The following is a 22,613-nucleotide window of genomic DNA, read 5'->3' as shown; positions in this document are numbered from 1 at the left end:
TCCTTTCCCTTTTAATATTTCTTCATCCCTTTATATTATAATTTGGAATGTTTGGTGATACACAAGTATTCATCCATGCAAATAATTCTTTACATTATTGGGGTTTACATTACTTGATAAGGTTGTAGTCATATAAATGTTTGTCTAATATATTGAAGCATAATACTTGTATAAATGCATCTCAAAATTAATGATGTGTTGTATGTATCAAGCAATACTTCAAGAGTAGAATGTAAGAATGTCAATATCCATTTCATATATATTGGTATATATTTCCTCCTCTTCTTTTATATTGATTTTTCTTATATTCATGATGAATCAAAAAAGGTTTAAAAGTATCCCCTAATTTGGAACTTTATTTCATCATTATTGTTAGATTTTAGCTTTATTTCAAGTTTGATGTTATGATTTACACTAAGTTATTTCAAAATAGATATATCTAATTGCCAATTAAAAAATGGAGATATCATTTGTCCTCTATTGAAAGGTTACATTACTCTTCTTTGTTGATGATATATTGAGTGTCATGACCATAACTACCTATATTCTAGTGACATGCAAGAATTCATATTTTATTGTTAACTTTTATGTGCTTGTGAATGAAATTCTAATTATTTGACACCTTACATATATCCCTATATTTATCTTCCTAGTCCATGATGTAATAGGCTAATGATTTATTTGTGGATTAAATCATTTTCATAAGAGTTTCCTTAAATAATGAATGTGAAAGAAAAATCCCCTATTCACTAGTGTAAGTGTATGTAAAGTGTGAACAATTATTCTGAATATTAGTATATCTAACTTATGAAAATTGATATATCCTTTGATATTTTTCAAGTATATAGATATGTAGCTATAGATGCCTAATTGCCAACTTCAATATTTATTATGTATAATTAATCAAATTCTAAGGTTCTTTCTCAATCTCCATTCTACATGTCCTTTCATTGGGATTTCAAACTTCCTTTTTCTAATATGTGTGTTGGACTGAAATTGAGGTTCATTGTACTGATAGGGTGCTCACACCATGATTGGATCTATACATGCATCAATTTATTTTCATGGTACTATATCATTCATTTTTATTGATATATTATTGGTTTAGGAGCATCCTGGGTTGCCTTGTTGTCCTACTCAACACTGTTCATTCTACATTTTGGATCAAAGTGCTAGTGGTTTCCAAACTTTTATTGCTACTAAGTTGTTTAATCGATGCTAAGTTACTATAGATCCTAGTGGATGTTGATATATTGTAGCTCCTAGTGGATGCTGAGTTATTGTAGCTCCTACTAGATGAAAAGTTACTATAGCTCTAGTAGATTTTGAGTTACTAAAGCAATCTAGTGTTGACCAAGTGTTCCTTCATGTGCCAAGTGAATTTGTTGGTGTTGAGTGTTCCTATATGTGCCTAGAAATGTTGAGTGTCATCATTTTATTGGATCTTTGAAATTTCCCTTTACTGATTTTGTATGATATTTCAAGCCTCAAATCAGATCTTTAAAATCAAACAACCAATATTACAAAGATCCACCAATTTCTCAATAAAACCCAAATTGGGTATGTCCGAAATAGTGCCAAAAAAAAATTCACAACTTCACAAATTACTAATAAATTTGAAAATGGAAATTTTTACAAAAATTTCAGCAAAATAACAGCCTATGAAATGAAATTTCCAGATCTATATAGCCTTGACATAACAGTTCACAAATGTAGGACAAAAACTATGCACATCGGGCTCCCGAAATTAACACAAAAATGCCCGAAAACACCACAAAAACACTAATAATCTATCTTAGAAGTTTAATCATGTCCCAATACATATATTCAGCTCTATTTTAAAATCTTAAAGTCTGAAATACAGCAGCAACCCAAACTGATATGAAATACTCAACTGGAAGCACCAAACTCTTACAAAAAACACACCCTAAAACCCACAAATCTTCACTGTTAAGCACAAAGGCAAACTCTGCATGAGCATGAACATGAAATGGCTTCAAAATCCCATCTTTAGCCTTCCTATAAACCTGAAAAATCCCATTCTTGGGTCTCCTTCTCCATAGGTTTGGCAGCCTCTAAAGAACAACAAAGCAATGTGCAAAAATCAAGTTCTAGAATGAGCCCAAAATGCCTCCAAACCCCTTAAAAGAGGGCATAACCTTAACTGACATACAAGAGGGGTTAATAAAACATATTTTAATAATAATTTTCATTTATTAGTCCATTAGCTTCCAAATATTATTCCCTTTTTTTGAAACTTCACCTTTTCGGGCCTGCTTGCCTTAGCAAAGATTATTATTTTTAATTATTTGAAAAGGGGACATGACAAGTCCTCCCCTTCCAAATATTGTTTGTCCTCAATAAATCACTAAAAAATAGACCAATCAATCCACCTAGATCCCAAATGTAGTCATGAACTATACTATTGTCAATTAACACAGGCTCCTGCAATATCCTCTGTAATATAACCAAGAGGAATCCATAATCAAACTGACAATTACTGCTCAACCAAACTCCAAAGTCATAACTTCCATAGTTAGAAACCCATGAGACACAAACTCTTAGAACATCAAAACTCAAGTAAAGTGGACAAATCAAATTTCCAACATAGTAAATACCATCAACGCATCTCACTGGCCTATACAGAATGTACAATCCAACTCTGCAACAATGGTGAATGCTCTCGAATGAAACTGTATCAAGTATGGAGAATCCACACACTGTACAACTCTGTAGATCACTAGCCACTATCTCATAACCATAACTCCCATGCACTCGTGATGGTGAAAATCCATCACAAGATAAACAACAAGAAATGGAACCCAAACCAAGTTTGCCTTCCATCAACTCCTTAGCACAAGGATCAAATGCTAACTGATGTACATACCCTGCAATATAATGTTGATAAAAAAAACCAACCTCAGTCAACAAATCACCATGAACAAGTGATACAACCCACTATGACTGATCACCAGCTAAGTTAGGAGATGTCATAGCCAAATGAGTAGAATCAATAACAACACTTGCTGAAGAATCTCTCCAAAAATCCTGCTCTAAGTCATGCATTATCAAGCTGTCAACTGCAAGACCTATCGCCATGTCATGCCCATCACAATTCTCATCCCAAGCCATCAAACTATTCCATAACTGATGGTAAGCACTAGGAACCAAAGTACATCTCTGTATCATCATCTCATCAACATGGTCAAAGGTGAATTGATGAGCATACCTCATAATGTAATGTCGATAGAATGCACCAATCTCAGTCAGTGGCTCAAACTGCAATCCAGATGTAACTAACTGCAATTGATCACTAACCAAGTTGGAACTAACTACTACCTCTGAAGACATCACCAGGGGAGTAGTATTACTAGCAGGAACCATGCCAACTATCGGCTCACCAACATCACACATGGTCTTTGATACATCATCTCTAGTCTTCATGCCATTAGTACTAGAGGTCACCACCATGTCAAGCATACGATAACAACCTATTGCAGCACCCAACTCAACTGAACCTGACACTAGTGGGGAAAAACTCAATATGCCAATGTTAGTATCAAGGATGGATGCATCCCCATCTTTGCTATCTTTGACAATCTCAACCATGGACATCCTTGAATCACCAGACACCATAGCTTGTGACTGTATAGAATTTGGTAAAGATTGTAGTTGCTCTAACTCCATGGTCACCTTAGCCAAATGAAACTATGACTCCTTGAAAGCCAACTATGTACTCTCAAGAATCTCAGAAGTCACCTCAAGCTGCTGAGTAAGCTCAGTCACCTCATCTTCCTTTGCCAACAATGCATCATATGTTGTACTGCCCCACTCCATAAGATAATCTCTATCAGCTACCAACTGCATATAATCTTGTCTCAGAATTTGGATAGCCTCCCATAAAGAGTGGAACTCTATCAAGGAAAGATAACTGCCTCCCTGCTCATCACTAGTAGGAGAACCCCATCCATAAACTGCTAACAACTGACGAGTAGCATCAAAATGTTGGCAATCAATAGCAATGTCTCACTCACTAACTCTCAACTGATTAGACACATGATGGCACTAGCTAGACTGTCTCCTACAAACCTTCTCTAATGCATTGTCTAAAGGAGTATCCTCAAAGTTACTAGTCTCTAGAGTATTACCATCCATATCTTGTGAATCAACTCCAAAGCTCATATCAACATATGGAGTATCAAAAACTATAGCACTAATTTCTAACTCCTCTGTACCAAAATAAACTACCAAGGAAACTAAGTCTTCAAAACTACCCACTGCATCCTCCTAGATGTCATCAATGCCAATATGATCCTGGGACTCATCTGTACACACTACCAAATATGAAAGATCATCAACACATTCCAGCAAGTATAGTCAACTAGATATATGAACAAAGCCCAACAATGGTGTCTAAAAACTAATACCAACATCAGACAAGTTGTTGGCACAAGAAAAGACAACACCGTGCAATCTGCTAATCAAATCCATGATAGCACCCAAACAAATATTGCTACCAAAAAGCGTTAAAGATCTCTAGTCAACTAAATCCCAAATGCTAATATAACAATCTCGAGTCCATATCTATAAACTAGAATCAGCTAGTAACTCAAGAAAACTCCTCACCTAAGTAATATGACCAATACCAACTAACTCCACATACCTATTGTGATGAGATAATGAAGTCACAATACTATCTTTGTTCACTTTTAGCCAGCTGGAAAAATCATGTGAAGTACTACCAGCCTCAACCTCATGTGTCAAAGCATCTAACTATGCCCGGTACTCTTTCTCAACAAAGTCATGAATGCTCAATGTCTGCTCATCTGTACCAGGTATCTCACCATCATGCACAACAACATCCTCATAATCATCATCTCAACCCACTACGCTGTAGTCACTACCTATTGTAACTATACCATCCTGAATACCTGTGACATCACCCTTTGATGACCTGTATACAATTGTCTCACTTTGAGTATCAAGTTGACCATTACTATTAATGTGCATAATATCCTTTCTCACTACCTCTTGTGGTGGAGTAGAATCTGAGACCTCAGCCTGGCTATAAGCTAGTTTCTCAAACTCCTCATGAAAGTTCTTGGTAATTGTGTCATCTGCCCTGTGAGAAAATTTGCCAAATAGAAATCTAGTCAACTTATCCACCTTAGCTGGGTTATAAAACATGTCATTCATTATACAGTGGTGCTCAACCAACTGTTCAGACATGTCATGGCTTCTTTTCCTAAGTTTATCTCGAATGTCTAAATAACCATCCTTTCTACTGTTTTGACTCTGGATATCCATTGTCCAAGATCGTGTCCTCTGAGACTTTATAGTTTACCTATCCATTTTGGATAAAGTAGAGTGTAACCCCAATAGGTTATAACTTCTTCAAACACCAAGAACTAACATGCAATTGATTAGAAGTAGCATGCAACCATAGATTTTGACATGCAGTTGATTAGAAGCAACATGCAACCACCAAATTCACTGAGAACTAACATTCAAATGATTAGAAGTAGCATGCAACCATAGATTTTAACATGTAGCTTATTAGAAGCAACATGAAACCACCAAATTCACCAAGAACTAACATGCAAATGATTAGAAGTAGCATGCAACCATAAATTTTGACATGCAAGATTTGGGTAGTTGTCAAAACTGACATTCAAACTTCTACAAACCCTTAGGCTGGCAAGATCATAGCTCTGATACCACTGAAATATCCTTTTACTGATTTTGTATGATATTTCAAGCCTCAAATCAGATCTTTAAAATCAAACAACCAATATTACAAAGATCCACCAATTTCTCAATAAAACCCAAATCGGGTATGTCCAAAATAGTGCCAAAAAAAACTTCACAACTTCACAAATTACTAATAAATTTGAAAATGGACATTTTTACAGAAATTTCAGCAGCATAACATCCTATGAAATGAAATTTCCAGATCTATATAGCCTTTACACAACAGTTCACAAATGTAGGACAAAAACTATGCACATCGGGCTTCCGAAATTAACACAAAAATACTCAGAAACACCACAAAAACACTAATAATCTATCTCAGAAGTTTAATCATGTACCAATACATATATTCAGCTCTATTTTAACATCTTAAAGTATGAAATATAGTAGCAACCCAAACTGAAATAAAATACTCAACTGGAAACACCAAACTCTTACAAAAAATACACCCGAAAACCCACAAATCTACACTGTTCAGCACAAAGGCAAACTCTGCATGAGCATGCACATGAAATGGCTTCAAACTCCCATCCTTAGCCTTCCTAGAAACCTACAAACTCCTATTCTTGGGTCTCCTTCTCCACAGGTTTGGCAGCCTCTGAAGAACAACAAAGTAATGTGCAAAAATCAAGTTCTGGAATGAGCCCAAAATGCCTCCAAACCCCTTAAAAGAGGGCATAACCCTAACTCACATCCAAGAGGGGTTAATAAAACATATTTTAATAATAATTTTCATTTATTATTCCATTAGCTTCCAAAGATTATCCCCTTTTTGGGCCTGCCTGCCTTAGCAAATATTATTATTTTTAATTATTTGAAAAGGGGACATGACATTCTTCTTTGATCAAATTTTCAATGTCTGGTTCCATTTTGGGCCAACGTTGCACAAATTTAGTTTCAGTATTGGTAGTTAATATTTGATATGATCCAAATTATGGCTATGCATGCATTTAATGTAGGGTTTACTTTTGTGATTGGTTGACTTGTGGCTATAAAAGTATTTAAGGAGGTATAAGATTAAGCTTTATGGAAGAACATATAGGATTTCAAAATTTGGAAGCATATGTATCCAAAAATCAAAATTTGATACTGGATTGTAAATCTTGAGTATATTTTGTATCTGTTGATAACCTAGAAGGCCTTATAGCTAGGCATGTATGCTGATTATTAGTCAATCAATAAAAGTGTTTTGATCTTCTATCTCCTTTGGTTATTGTTAATTTTTTTGTGTTTACTCTTTCAAGTTTTTTTTGATAGTTGGGTGTGTCATTGGCCCTAGTTCTTCACCCCTACCTATGAAAGGTGGTGTGGTTTGGATAGTTGGGTGTGTTATTGGTCCTCATTCTTCATCCCTCCTTACATGACATGGTATTAGAGAAGAGGTTCATCCTTGTAAAGTTTGGATTGTGCAGAACCTTAAGTAATTTTTTTTTAGGGTTGCAAATATGTGGATTTGATCTCTAGCTTGTAGAGGGTTATGATCTTCTAAGAACCTGATTTGTAAAGATGGTTCAAGGTAGAGGAAATGATGATAATACAATATTAGATACATTGAGACTAATTGCAACTAGATTAGATGTCATGGAGACAATCAAAAGTAAAGGAGCACATCTTGATAATGTGAGTGATGATGAAGTAGTAACACCAAACCCTATTATAGAACCTGAGGAAGATCAAGATGAAGCAATATTATTGAGAGTATTAACTAGGGAACATTCAAAGCCTACTCTTGAAGTTGTTCCCTATGACAAAAAATTGGACACCAATGATGTGTTGAATTTGATCTCTAATATGGAGAAGTTTTTTGAGTATGAAAACACTCCTAATAATAAAATGGTGAAAATTGTAGTTACTAGGTTGGAAGGACATGCCTCACAGTGGTGGGAGTACTTCCAAACTAAAAGAAAAATGAGAGGAAAAGAAAAGATCAATACTTGGCCAAATATGTTATACAAAGTAAAGAGCAAATACCTTCCTATTTATTAGCAAGTTAGCTTGTTGAGAAAGATGCAAAATTTAAGAAAAAGAGACATGACTGTGAAGAAGTATACTGGGAAATTTTATACATTAGACATCATATCTAGACATGTGGATGATGATGTTCAAAAAATTGTAAGGTACCTAAATGGATTGAGATTTTGAATTCAAAATGTGATAAGTTTTGTAAAATTGGAAAGTGTGGAGGAAGCATACCAATATGCCTTGAAATCCAAGGAGATCTTGACAAAGAAGCATGAACATAGACAAAAATGTAGAGGTGGTAGATTCTAGAGAGGCTAAGGTAGATCTTATTGTGAAGGTGGAAGATTTGATAATTCTATAGAAGATAAGGGAAAATATGAATGGAAGAATAATGAGAAAAGAAATAATGGATGGAAATGTGGTAATTCTTATTGATGAAGAAGTAATTCTTATTCTAGTAGTCATTTTTTATTGGAAATATATATGACAAAATTAGTTACTAAGAGGGGAGGGGTGAATCAGTAACTTAATAACTTCATGTGTGTTATAATCTAATTGTATGCATGAATAACTAAAAACATCAAAACATTCATAACATTTTGACACACAATGTGGTGATCCAAAAACTTTCCAAATAGAAAGTAAAACTAAGGTGGGGATGATAGCCACAAGCTTTAGTAATGTAGTATAAAGTTGGCCTATTAAGGCTTACAATGATCACTTCTATTGATCTGTATTGTTAGGAGTAATAAGGACTACTAGGTCCACCTTGCAAAAGGATTTAAAAACATCCAATAAAGTATGCAATCAGTAAAGGGATTTAGAAAAGATTGTTAAGTATATCTTGTAAAAGGATTTAACTAATCCACCTGTTATGATGAAATAGTGGCTGATCTCTGATCTACAACTTGGTTTGCAAAATGAGATTTCTTTGAGTGTAATGATCACCTTGCTATGATAAATATATCTTTGTTGCTCCTTATACTATGTGTAGCCTTGTATTTCACACTTTTTCTCTTCTCTTCTTGATATCTTACTTCACATATATGTTTTGGATGTGATACAATACATTACATATATACTAATCTAATTTACAAATCAACAAAGTCAGCTATAATACAAGTTTACACAAAATACACAAAGTCAACCCAAACAGGAGGAATTCATGTTTTGAAGACTAGCTTAGTGAGGTTTTAATAGTTAGCATCCATAGTCAATGCTTGAAATCATCATGCATTTGGTAGACATAGAAGCTTGGTCAGTACTGATCACTTCCAAGTAGTCTTAAACTAGGTTTGTTTTGGTGACTCGGTGAATACTGTGGAACTTGGCATATAAACTAAATCACTTGATTCATACTACATAGTTTTGTAAATTCTATCACTATGACCTTAGTATAAAATGAATCACTTGGTTAACACTAAGTGGCTCAGTCAACATTGGATTCACATCACTATAAGTGCCAACTAGGTAAGCACTACAGAAATTAGTTTGCACTGAGGAACTTGGTAAATGTTATAAAGCTCAATTTACATTGCTGATCACCATTATGGTAGAAACTACTCAGTACAAACTAAAAATTGTCCCTTATATTTGGTAGCAACTGTAGAACTTAGTAAAGATTAAGATGCTTGGTTAAGTCTATTAACTATACAATACACTTAGTACATACTTACAATCTGAATAATTTTGTCTCACTAATAAAAAACATGACTGTAATGTCAACAATCTCCATATTTGAAATTAGTGACAAAACATTTATTAGTCAAAACTAAATTTCAAGAACACCATTTATTCATCACCTTGTGTCTCTAACTTGGTAGAGTACCCTATTTTTGAGATTTTTCAACATTTTTTTTGTAGAAGATGTATCTCATAGTATCTGTACATATACAATGCTCCCCCAAACATATATATAATATACTTTACATCTTTTCACATTTTATATATACATTTTCTCCCCCTTTATGCATAATTCCCCTTTATAATATACATCTTATCTCCAATATAAATCTCTACAATATACATCTTCTCCCCCTCTTTGATAGTAATGCCAAACTATGACAAGAAATCTAAATGTACCTTTAAAATCAGTGCCATTATCTTTGTTAGTGTAAATAATTAATTATTATTACACTTTACTTAAGTTTACTTAGGTTAATGCATTCTTTTATTATTTATTAGATTAGACACCTAGGAGTATGCATACTCATATAAGTTGTCTTGTTGACAACATAGGAGTTAGCATCTCATTTTAGCACATGTTGTCTACAACACAGGAGTTTGCATATTTATCTAAGTTATCATGTAGATAACACAGTTGTTTGCACTCTAATTAAGCACATGGTGTCTACAATATCTTTTTACATGAAACACTTATGTAATCTTATCCTCTCATCATCACACTAACTTCTATGCTTAATGGAAGATAATCCACTCTTGGTGGACATGTGCTTAGTTGTGAATCTTATCATTTTGCTGACTCCTAGTCATTCTAGAGGTCTTTATATATAGGCACTCCAAGTCTGTATACACATCAATTCAATTTCATATTGTTATTCTGATCATACTTTATTGGTCCATATTGTGCTAGTGCTTGAGCTTCTTGATCTTGGGTGATTTTTCTCTAAGGAAAATTCTTACATGGTAACAGAGTTGAGGGAGCTTCTCTTCACATAGCCCTTAGAGACCATTTTTTTCTTCACCTCTTGGAGGACCACAATTTAGATCTAGAGTATCATAGTCATTTGAAGTGTCTAAAGACAAAGTAGACCTCAACATTGCATCTAGAGTGTCGATTCAGTAAAATTTGACTATAAATTTTCCTACATTAGGCCATAGTCAAATTTGAGACCATTTTTTTGTAAACTAGAACCCGAAGGCCCAATTTGCGAAATTGGTATGATCTCTTTACATCCATGCAATTAATTCTTAGATCTACATTTTTCATTTACTTCTCCTTTTAGATCTACAAATTCTTTTTAGATTTGCATTTTATTTCTGACATTCTACAAAAAAAATTGGGCTTTTAGGGTAGTAGGAGCGATTTTTCACAAAACAAGATTGGAGCTTACTGGTGCAAATTAGATATTGTCATCATTTTTAGAAGGTCGAAAAACCTCCAGATCAACTTTTGTTTCATCAAAATTGGGCATTTGAGTTGAAATCTAGAGTCAATTAATTTTTAGAGGTGCGACGATGGTGATTCAATCACTAGTACAAAAACAACAATATATTACCAAATAAACTACTAAAAATTGTAGATATGTGACTAATTTTGATCACATGACCAATGGTAGTTTATTGCCGAACATTTATCTCCCGACCAAATTTATGACTAAACTATTATAATCATGGATTAGGTCATTGATTTAGTCATTTATTATTGTTACTTGGTAGTTTATATGGTAGTTTATTTGGTAATTTTGGTATTTTATTTGGTAGTATATTTGGTACTATATTTAGTAGTATATTTGGTAATTCATTTGGTGGTTTTTTTGGTAGTATATATGATAATATATTTGGTGGTATATTTGGTAATATATTTAGTAGTATTTATTGTAGTATATGTGGTTGTATATTTGGTAGTTTATTTAATCATTAATTTAGTCATATTAGGGCACGATGGAATTGAACCACAATCCTCCTTATAAAGCAAGTGCTCTTCCATTGAGCTAGTGCCCTTTAAAGAATAATGCAAAAAATTGACAAAGTTGTCTTCCCAACATTAGATCTACCATGAGCATGGTCATTATAACATGATATACTCTTCTCAAACAATGCAAATTTAGTTATTATGAAAAAAAAATCTAAATATTTATCAATAACAATTCAACAATTTTAAATTCAATTTTAAAATTATATCTCATGTCAATTACACTTCTCTAAATTATTGTAGTGATAGACTCTTATAAAATATAATTTGGAGCACTTTGGCCACACACAAGTATTATTTCTTGTGCTAACTTCTTAGAAAAAAGATAGAAATGATTATGCAATTTATGTCAAGAAAGTAAACCTTTGCATTAAATAAAAACATCAAACCCCATTAAAAAATCACATCACCACCAATTGTTTTTTTCTTTTCATAGTCTCTGCAATAATTAAGACTAGCTTGCATGCATTGCAAAAATAGAGTCACTTGCTGTAGTGATGAAATGTAATCACCATAATAATACCAATGTCAAGAGCATGCAAAAGATTCATATGATGGATGTACAAAGGACGTGTTGAACTGTGTCAATTCTTGCTATGACTTGAGAGTCTTTTTTTTGGGAGGAGATTTTTCTGAGGAAAAAACAAAAGACAAACAAAAAAATTGATCCAACATGCTTCAACTCCAAGAATGACAATGCAACCAAATTTCTTGTCCATGTAATTCCATTGTTAGACAAGTCCAAACCCATTACAATAGTTGAGACATGAATGTGCTAAATAACATCTATTGAACTTTTTGCTCAATTAATTTTGTCAAAGAAATTGGAACTATATGTGGTAGAATAGAAAATATAATCAAGAAAAGAAAATATTAACATCACATTTACACTTTGTATGTACAAAATCTTAAATTCTATTCAACACAGTTAGAAGTTGTAAATAGAGTTCATTAAAAAGAAAAAAGAAAATAAAGGTTTAGGAAATGTAAGCTTTGCCAAGACAAGATTTTGAACCTTGGTTAAATCATTATTAGCCTAATAAGAACTTTAGGGACGATTAAAAAAAATCAAAAAATCAGAAAACTTATCCTCCTATGTGAACCTAAAAACAAGAGACAGCTAGAAAATTGATGATTCATGCATTAGATGCCAACAGGATGCAAAGCCATTAATCCTCCTTACATTGGAAAAATAAGACCTAATGGAAGACATACATCCCTTTCATTAACATAAAATGGTTAGAAACTACTGCATACCCTGCTCGATAAAAGAAATATTAACTGATAACTAAAGATTGCACTGCAAATTGCAAATATGTATCAGATTACTCAAAGCTAGACCTCCAAATAACTAAGTATCAAGTGGTACAATCTCCAATAAAATTCTAGAGCTAGACCTCACAATGATTACCAAAAACTAGTACACTCAATGCAAACTGTATAATATTAGCCTTGGCTAAAATCCTGCTAATAGTTCCATAAATTTTTGATATTCTAAGTACTTCCAAACTAAAATTTAAAAATCATTGGAATTTGGTGAAATCAAGCACATGAGACACAATTGTAGAGTTCAAAATAATTAGACACTCCTAAATATATTATAGCTAGCTGGAAGTAAATAAAAAATCTCCATAATCCCAACAAAATCAGTACCATTCACTAACAAGACAAAAATAGTAATATAGTAGGTTTCATATTAATTTTGGAATAAAGTTTTCAATTTATATGTCTTTTGTGGCTTATTACTCAGAGGTAGTATCAATATTAATATAACTTATTCAAACTACATTATTTCAACATTTCTCCTAGATTGTTGATCAAAACACTTCTTTAGTACAACTACCTTGGAAAATCAAATAACTCAATTTCATCATTGCAAACAATGAAGTATTGAACTTAAATTTTCTTTGTAATCCAAGGTATAAATTTCTTAAATTTTAAATATATATGTTGTCCGCTATGATTTGAAATAATGATCTAGATTCAGTTGGAGAATGAGATCATGTGAAGTGAGATTTCCTACCAATTATTGAGAAGAGAGCATAAACTTTATTACTTGATGAATTATCTCTAGTGTGAGGTTGAATGTCACTCTATTTGTCTGCAAAAGCAATCAAATATAAAGATAGAAAAAATTTAGATGTAAAATTTTCACTTCGAACTCTCTACAAAATTGTTCATTAAAGAGACTCTTTTTATAACATAAGTGTAAAATTTAAAAGAAGCAAACATGCCAATTATGATTTAATGAGAAACAATGGTAAGTAATTTTCTTTAAGGACATCAAAAAAATTTACTTATCTATTTTCCTATACAAATGTTGAGAAAAATCTAAAATGATGCATTTACAATCATAGTAGTAGCTATGTACATCAATTCCTCTCTACCAAAAATGTTATAGGAGGTTGAAAAAAATACAGTTGAGTAAAAATTGCAAGAATATAATGATCATTGAAGCATATTGAAAGAAAATATTATACATGACCATCAGTCATTTGTTGGACACCTGCAAGCATTGCACTTTTTAATCCAGACCACTACTTTACACTTGTGAATGCTCCTTCCTCTAGCATACTCTGCACGGAAATGCCTTTGTCACTCTATAGTGGGAATAGGCCCATTCATAAAACATAATTAAAAGAAATACCAATTAATCCCAAATAAAAATGACTCTCAAAATAAGATAATCCAAAAACCATGGTAATATAAGTCAATTTCATGAAATGCAACACAAAGATAAAAAATCACAGAAACACACAAATATTTATAGACAAACTTAAATTTTCCAAACCTTTCTTGTAGCCCAAAATTCAGCTTCTGTGATAACACCACCAAAAACAAGTTATTTGTGCAATTTCTGCAGCTTGCTATCAAAAGAAAAATAAACTCCAATTATAGCAAATCACAAAGCCCTTGTAAGAGTCAGTGAACAATGGGAAAATACCGAGAATTTTTATTACCTTTGAAAATTAAAATTCATGAAAAAATAGTTAAAGGATTTATGGTTACAACTTGTCAGAAAAAAATAAGTATCATTCTTCATAAGCATATTTTGAATCATAGAAGCTCCAGGGATTATGCATATTGTTCATAACAACTATCAGCTCCAATTAAGCACCCACATCTAAATATTTTCACACCCAACAAATTAACATATTAAAAAAATGATATTAGAATACTTCTATTGGCTCACTTAATTTGTAGAACAAAGATTCATTATGGGAATATGAAGAACCCTTCTCATAATGAGGTACTCATAAGCTAGGAATCATGTTTAGGCTTCAAAATATAAAAACTTGAATGGCTAAAAGGTAAAAACAAATGCACCTGTGTACTTTATTACCAAGCAAGATACATCTAGACCAGAAATGTCACATGGCATCCTACACAAGCTTCCACATTATGAAAGCAGGTGGTAGTATTCTTCACAAATTTGAATTACCAACTCATATCATCCACAAAGATAAATGCAAAAAAAAAAGTACACCAATGAACAAACTCATGAAATTAGGAATAGTTTTTCTTTGACGTCATTATGAATCAATAAAATTGACTGATTATGTGATAAATTGTAAGAGAATTGGAATCTTTATTACCAAATTTTAAGTCAATTCTTGCATATCAAAGAATATCAACAGAAATGTACTACACAAAAAGCATGTATCAAAAAAAAGTGTAGAGAATGATTTGCATTTCTAGAGGATGTCAAGTCACCTGTCCTCACTAACTTCATCCTATGTTCCATTTCTTCCTTATTTATTTGCCACCTCGTGGGTAACTATTGAGGCCTATTCAAACCTTTGAGAGGTACCATGTGTACCTTCTCCATCCTATTTTGATATCAATAGAAGTGGGACATAAGAAGCATTCCAATGAACTAGCAATTTCTATAGACCCTATCCTGAATATGGACTTGCTCCAACCAAAATTTGAAATGCATGTAAGTGAAAAAGCTAAGTTGGATTATGGTGGAAATTCTCTCTTATGAAGAAGAATGATAATCAAGAAATTAGATCCAATCATGAAAAGAGAAAACGCTCTGGCTCTTTGCAATTAAATGTTAATTAAAATATGATAAAAAATAACTCATTTTCTAAAAGAAAAGAGGATAAAGATCAAGTCACTTTAGTGGTTGGGATAGAAACAAATGTGGACTCAATTCTTGTACACTTAGAGAGGAATATGGCACAAAGTGTGAATGAATGGTGTTAATTGCATCATTATTATGTGCATGTGTTCGAAGTGGGACACTTAACACAGTCCAACAGAGGAGCTATACTATTACTGCTTCTCTCTTCATACTACATTGATGATGAAGATCAAATACATTATGTTCTTCCTTATGTCATTACAATGGCTTCTTGCTAGTTGTTAATTCTGTAGTGTGCTACTTTGCAAACTATCTGTGATATTTGTTTCAAGGGGTGTATTTAACAAACCAAATATAATTTCTAACTTTTCACTGTGATGGTAGAGAAATAATTAGTTTTCCACCACCTACTTATCATTTAGTGATTGTTTTCAAACTAGAAAGTAGCCTGATACCTTCATCTCCCAAGCCAATTTCTCCAACTTTGCATAGATCATATATGTCTGCAAATGTGACCTGTCTCCTATGCAAAATGCATGTACCATTTTATGGGCTTTGATCCAACTACATCTAGGGATCTTCTTGATTCCTCTATTTCTCCTCAATCTTCTTAACATTTGAACCTTACTCCATCAACCCACTTTTGTATAGATGTTTGAGAGAAGAACATAAGTTGTAGGATTCTTATGATCAAAATTAAAAATCAGCATCATTGTAAATACTACTGAGCCTATATTCAAAAGTGATCTGTAGGTACCATGAAAACATATACACACGTCCACCATATATTTAATTGTCATCTTAATGATAGTCTTAAAGTGTCCTAGATATCACCAACACAGGCAAGAAGGTCCACCATACACATAGAATGAAAATCTGTATCTGTAATGTGATATATATTACTCATATGGTTGAATTATATTCAACCCTCATCCACAAAACATGCAGGGTTGTAGGAAAATAGAGAAAAATGTTTGGATATGTTCTAGAAAGCTTCATTAATTATAAATATTTGAGAGATTCTCACAAAATCTACTTTGTGTATATCCTCCAACAATGACATTCCATTTCTTTGAGGCATTTTTTCAAATACATCATGTGCCCTGTTTGTGGTTCCAATTTGGCATGCATGTCTAGTAGGGTATTCAAAACTTCTGCATCTAATAAATTTCCATTTTCAATTATGATCTGATGGATGTCTATGCCCTTTTCCAAAGCTCCCAATTTGGGATGGGCTACAACTAACTAGCTAGTATAAATAGTCATCATTTGTAGAGGAGTTGACTACACAAAATAGAGAGGCATTGAGATTGAGCTCTAGTATGCTTCAAAGTAATCTATCAAGAAGAGTGTGAAATACCCCAAGGTGGGGGTTGATGGTTTAGTAACAAGTGCATATAGACTTTAGCTATGGATAGATTGACCTCAGTTGGCTTCACATAAATGGTTACGAGTTCAATGATAGAAGTAGTGCAACACATAAATTGATGCTCAGTCCATAGAAATATATAGGGCTCCTCAACCTATCTGTTGACATATCTAGATAGGGTTTTTAGAGGGATGCTACTGGAGGTTGTAGAGTCTATTTCTTTGAAAGTTTTAAAAGCAATTTCAACTAACCCATTTTGTGCATATCCTAGAATCATGACTATCGATAAGATCGCATCTCCTTTTAGGCATTTTGTAAAATAGTTCCCATGCCCTATCTATGCTTCCATATTTTGCATATATGTCTAGTAGGCTGCTAAGAATAATAATATCTTAAAAAAATCAGCTATTAATAAAGCTTGATGGCTATTCATACCCTATTCCAAAGCTCCAATTCGAGTGGCGGCAATGAGAATGCAAGTTAATTTTGATGATTGTTTCTTTACTCCAGCCAATTGCATGTATTTAAAAGTTTCTAGCCCAATTTTTTGCATATCCTTCTACCATTGTTATCCATAGGACCACATTTCCTTAAGGCATTTTGTCAAATAGATTGTGCGCCTAGTGTAACCTTCCAGCTTTTGCGTGCATGTCTACTAGGGCACCTGCAACTACAACATCAAACAAAACCCCTCTTCAATTAAACATTGCTGGATGCATATGCCCTATTTCAAAGATCAAATTTTGGAAAATGATATAGCATGTTGAAATCTCTCAGTGAAAAAGTGAGGAAACCCTAGTTTCAAGCTGTAATGATGTATTAGGACTACCAATGTTTCGACAGAAACATTGCTAAATCAAAATGGTAATGGATATTTGGTATTGAGAAATTGAAATGGGATACCCTAAACTACAAAAGAGATCCTTTGTTATATATATAGGTAATTATTATTCTTATTGTATTAAAAATGTTTTATATTATATTAATTATTTATACTTTATCTAATATTGAAAATTTTGAAAAATTTAGCTTATTAATTTATTTTATAATTTTTATGTCAATGTAATTTAATATATTTAATATTTTAATTATAATTTTATTCTGTAGTACAATTAATCATATTTAAATTTCATCATAATCCTATTTTATACTACATTTAGATTTAATTGTGATTAATTTACAAAGAGATTTTATTATAATTGTTATGATATGATTGATTCTTTTCATTTAGTGAGCTTGTAAGTATGTATAATTAAACAAATAAGACATAATTTTTTTTAAAATACTTTTAAACTTAATGTCAAAATGTATCTCTTGTCAATTTTAAGCAATACGTCTATCATTTTACTCATATTGTTCCTTTGAAAAAACACATGGATATGTTATGAGAATGGAAATGGGAATCCAAAAGCTAGCATTGAATTGTCTTGAAAATAATTTTTCCTTTGATGAGAAAAGTATAGAAAATGAATGAAGAAAGTTTAGTTGTATTTGTAAATGCATTTACATAATAAATGAGGTTATTTTTGTAATAAAGCTATCAATAAAGAATGGATAGTCTCAAACCTAATTGAGAAAAGTCTTTGAATGAGGAAGATAATTAGGTTACTTTATCAACAATGTCATGAACATATGATTACAATAGGAAGAGGGGAGGAATAGGAATTTATATATGTATAGATTGCAAAGACAGATGTACAAGATAGAGAGAGAGAGAGAGAGAGAGAGAGAGAGAGAGAGAGAGAGAGAGAGAGAGAGAGAGAGAGAGAGAGAGAGAGAGAGAGAGAATTGATATCAAAATAGAGATGAAATAAGTAATAAGAAGAGATTGTAATACAAAGGCATATAGATAGATATTAAGGTACAGGGAGAAGAGAGAGATGGATAAAGATAGGTACAGAGGTGAAGTGGAAGAGAAAGGGAGAGAGATGTAGAGGTAGAGATAGAGATAGAGAGATGTATATAAAGAGAGAGGAAGAAGAATATATGCAAAAGTGAAGAAGAGATTTATGTGGAGAGGGAGATAAAGAAGTAGGGTCCACATCTCTTTCTCTATCTATGTAGAAGGAATTTTAAAAAATCATAGATATTGGACTAGAAAGAGGCAACAAGGCTTTTTTAGGGCCCATATATTCAACATATATTCGATAATTAATAAATATTATTTAAAATTTTATGTGTTCATCAAAAATAAAATTATTTCTTCTTGAAATTTAATTTAAATTTTTTCATATAAAATGAAACTAGTTAATTTTTCTTTGAATTTAAGTATGTAATAATATATTTAATGTATAATATCATCAATGTTATCTTGAAAAATATCAATATTCTAAAAGAAAATTTGTATATGGTACGATCAATTGAACTTACAAAATATTAATAATATATAAATTAAATATTTATCTTAAATAAAATTATTTCATTCTTTGAAAAAATGAAAAATTATACAAATATTAGTATCCTTTTATAATTTTTATAAAATAACATATTAGAAAATGAAAGAGCTACAACACATTGTGAGCCTCTTATCGAAGAGGTCTTGGGTCCGAATCTACTCGAACTTAATATAAAATAATAATAATTAATCAAAACACATAATAATTAATCTTGTCTTCAGCCCTCTTACTGATCAATAAAATAAAATGAATGTTTAATTTTAATAAATAAAATAAAAATTAATCAATATTTTGAATTTTAATTATCTCTTTATATATAATAAAAAGTGTTTTTTAGTATAAAATTATGTAAAAAAATGTTAAATAAGATATAAATTAAATAATAATTTTAATTATTTTTCATGTGATATGGTTTTAATCATCTACATTACTAATTACTTTACATTAAATTTCAAAACACCATTTTATGTTAAAAATATAATTTCTAAATAAATTATAATTTAACAACATAAACATAATATAATATTGAAAATAAAGATACAACATGGAAGAAAAAAATGATAAGGGAAGAGATGATGAAAAAGTAAGGATTAAAAAGGAAAACGCATTAAAACCATTTTTAATTTGGACTTGTCTAACAAGACAAAGTTCAACCAATGAGAATATAACAAGTTGTCACTAAAATTTATTGCACTATAAAATATGAGCAGAGTAAAATGAAATGATTGATGGTAGAAAAAGGAAGAAAAAGATGTGAATGGTGCAATTTTCTTGCACACCCTTTAATAAATATGCATTGTTGATTTAAAAACTTAGTCAAGGTGTTCAACATAAATATGTTTACATGGAAAATTGGTCAAGCGGTGTAATATCATGAAAGTCAAAAGTTGAAATAAAATACGATAAGGATTATATGGTCACATGGCATCTATTTGAGAAAAGAGAAAGGGGATCCTTACCAAGAGGTGGACCCTAATTGTAGAGAGTGTAGCATCAAGAATGAGTTGAAACCCTAACTCTAGAGGTAGCCAGTTATAATATAGAGCTTTCTAAACAAGTCAAGTACAAAATAAAAGTGATCTCTTAATTTAGGGTTTTCCGCTACCTGTCTAATGATCATGGGCATTTTTTCCTTAGAAATTTTGATATTTTTTCCAAATGAATTCCCATGCAAGGTCGTATATGCAATATGAACATTATTTGTAAATTAATTTATGTTTAGAATATGTTTATTAATTTTTGTTCCATAATTTATTAATAAATATAATTTAAATCATAAATATTTTTTATTATTAACTCATTTTATGTCAAGGCTATATATTTATTAAATAGTGGTTTACACTATTTACTAAATGATAAAATATATTAACTGTAATGATAGTACACTAATGCTATATTTTAGGATGGTTATTACATGACATTTGATGTGATTAATAGAAATTATATTGTGATCATAAAATACTTAATTAATAATTAAACTTTTTGATATGTAGAGATAGACTTGGTGTTTTATTTTGAGTGCTGGCCAATTGTTTAGACATTTATTTGATCATTTATTTAGTCACTTATTTTTTTCTAATCTTTTGATTTTAGTTAATGACCAAACTAGTAATTTATTTAGTCACTTGTAAACTATAAAACATTACTAGAATTTGATCACTTTTAGTCACATGACTGAATTTTTAAGTCTTGTGACTAAAACTTTTAGTCATGTAGTCATTTATTTGTCAAAATTCTACTAGTGAATAAAAATAATTTCATAAGTGACTTTCAAAGAATGATATCTCCCTCATATGGACTCCTTCTTCTAAGATTTTTTGTTTTGTTTTGGGGTAGAATTTGATGTTCTACACATTGGTGTAGGACATTTGAGATCTCTATTTCTAAATTTTTATGCAAATCACAAATCTCAATTTTTGCAACTTCAAAGGCTTAGTTTGGGCTCATCTATACACATATTTAGGTTCCCTTTTTTTTTAAAGTGAATTTTTTTAATCTACTTTCTAGATATGCAATTAGATTATAGGCTTGTGTGGATAGAAATACCACTATAAAAAATAGGTCCCTTTTTCCATTTTATTGCTTTGATTAAACTTCAAATTTGTTGTATATCTAAGCTACATTGCTAAGTACAAAATTTGAACTCCAAAAGGAGGTTGTAAATAGAAAAATTAGAAGCCCACTTTTGTCCATTTTGACAAGTGGCCTATTTCAAATGCACTACTCATAAAGTTCCAAAAGCATTAGTTTTGGGGAGGTTCTTTGATTGAGTGAATAGAGGGGTGTGTCTTGTGTTCTAGTCTCTCTCTTTCTCTCTTGTGCTCTTTAATTTTTTTGCATCATGGGTTCATCTAAAAATCCACTTTTAACTTCACATAATTATACTACATGGAAGGATATTGTATGGAGTAGATGAATGGAAGAAGGTTTAAAATTATATCTTGATTTCACAATTGTAAAACTCACTGATGCTAATGTACAAGTTGATTGGCAAGTTAAAGAAAACCAGGCTTTAGGAATTTTAGGAGTTGTGTTCATAGAGATCTCTTCTTCCACATTTTTGGCTTTAAGGATGCCAAGGGTTCTTGGGAGAAACTTGAAGGGTTATATGGTAATGTAGATTAGGAAAATGGATTCCAAAGTAAGGATGATCTACTTCTATTGGATCCTAAGAATTTTGACACAATTCAATACTATGCCAACAAAGCCAATGAATTGAGAGCACTACTTAAGGATTATGGTAATCCCATGAAGGATGATAGATTGATTCATCACATCTTGAAGAGACTACCCTCAGAGTATAAATATTTTTCTTCAAATTAAAAAACTCATAGGTTGACCATGGGAAGTTCCTTCACTAAGCCTTCATTTGATGCATTTGCAAAAATGTTAATTTTAGAACTATCCAAGTTGATAGATATGAGAATTCTCAAGTCATCCAAATCTATAGCATTGGTGGCTAGTAATGAAAACCAAACAAATCAAGGTGGAAAAAGTTTTACCAACATTAAGAAAAAATAGTATAAGCCAAAATCACAATCAAAGATGCAAAAATCTTCCTCCTTACAGCAAGGCAATTCTTCTTCCAACAAGAAGGGAAACAACAACAAGAAGGATAAACTATTTTGTGTATATTGCAAGACTAAGAGAATAGATGAGTTGGAAAACTTACTTAGGAAGAACAAAATCAATGTGCCAAATACTTCCAAGGATTAAAATCCATCCACTTCAAAGGGAAAAGGGCAAGCATTTATGGTAAGATCAAGTTCTTTAGGGGAATGGATTCTTGACTCAAGTACCTCTTATCATATGGGTTCTCCAAAATGACACTTTTCTTCATTGAGGCAATTTAAGGTACCTCACATATTTGTAAGGAATGATATGCAAGTG

The sequence above is a fragment of the Cupressus sempervirens genome, chromosome 11, assembly GCF_028749045.1.
Source record: "Cupressus sempervirens isolate cs-2001-9-10 chromosome 11, ASM2874904v1, whole genome shotgun sequence".
Lineage (NCBI taxonomy): Eukaryota > Viridiplantae > Streptophyta > Pinopsida > Cupressales > Cupressaceae > Cupressus > Cupressus sempervirens.
The sequence above is the reverse complement of the archived record's forward strand: the minus strand, read 5'-3'. Positions refer to the sequence as shown.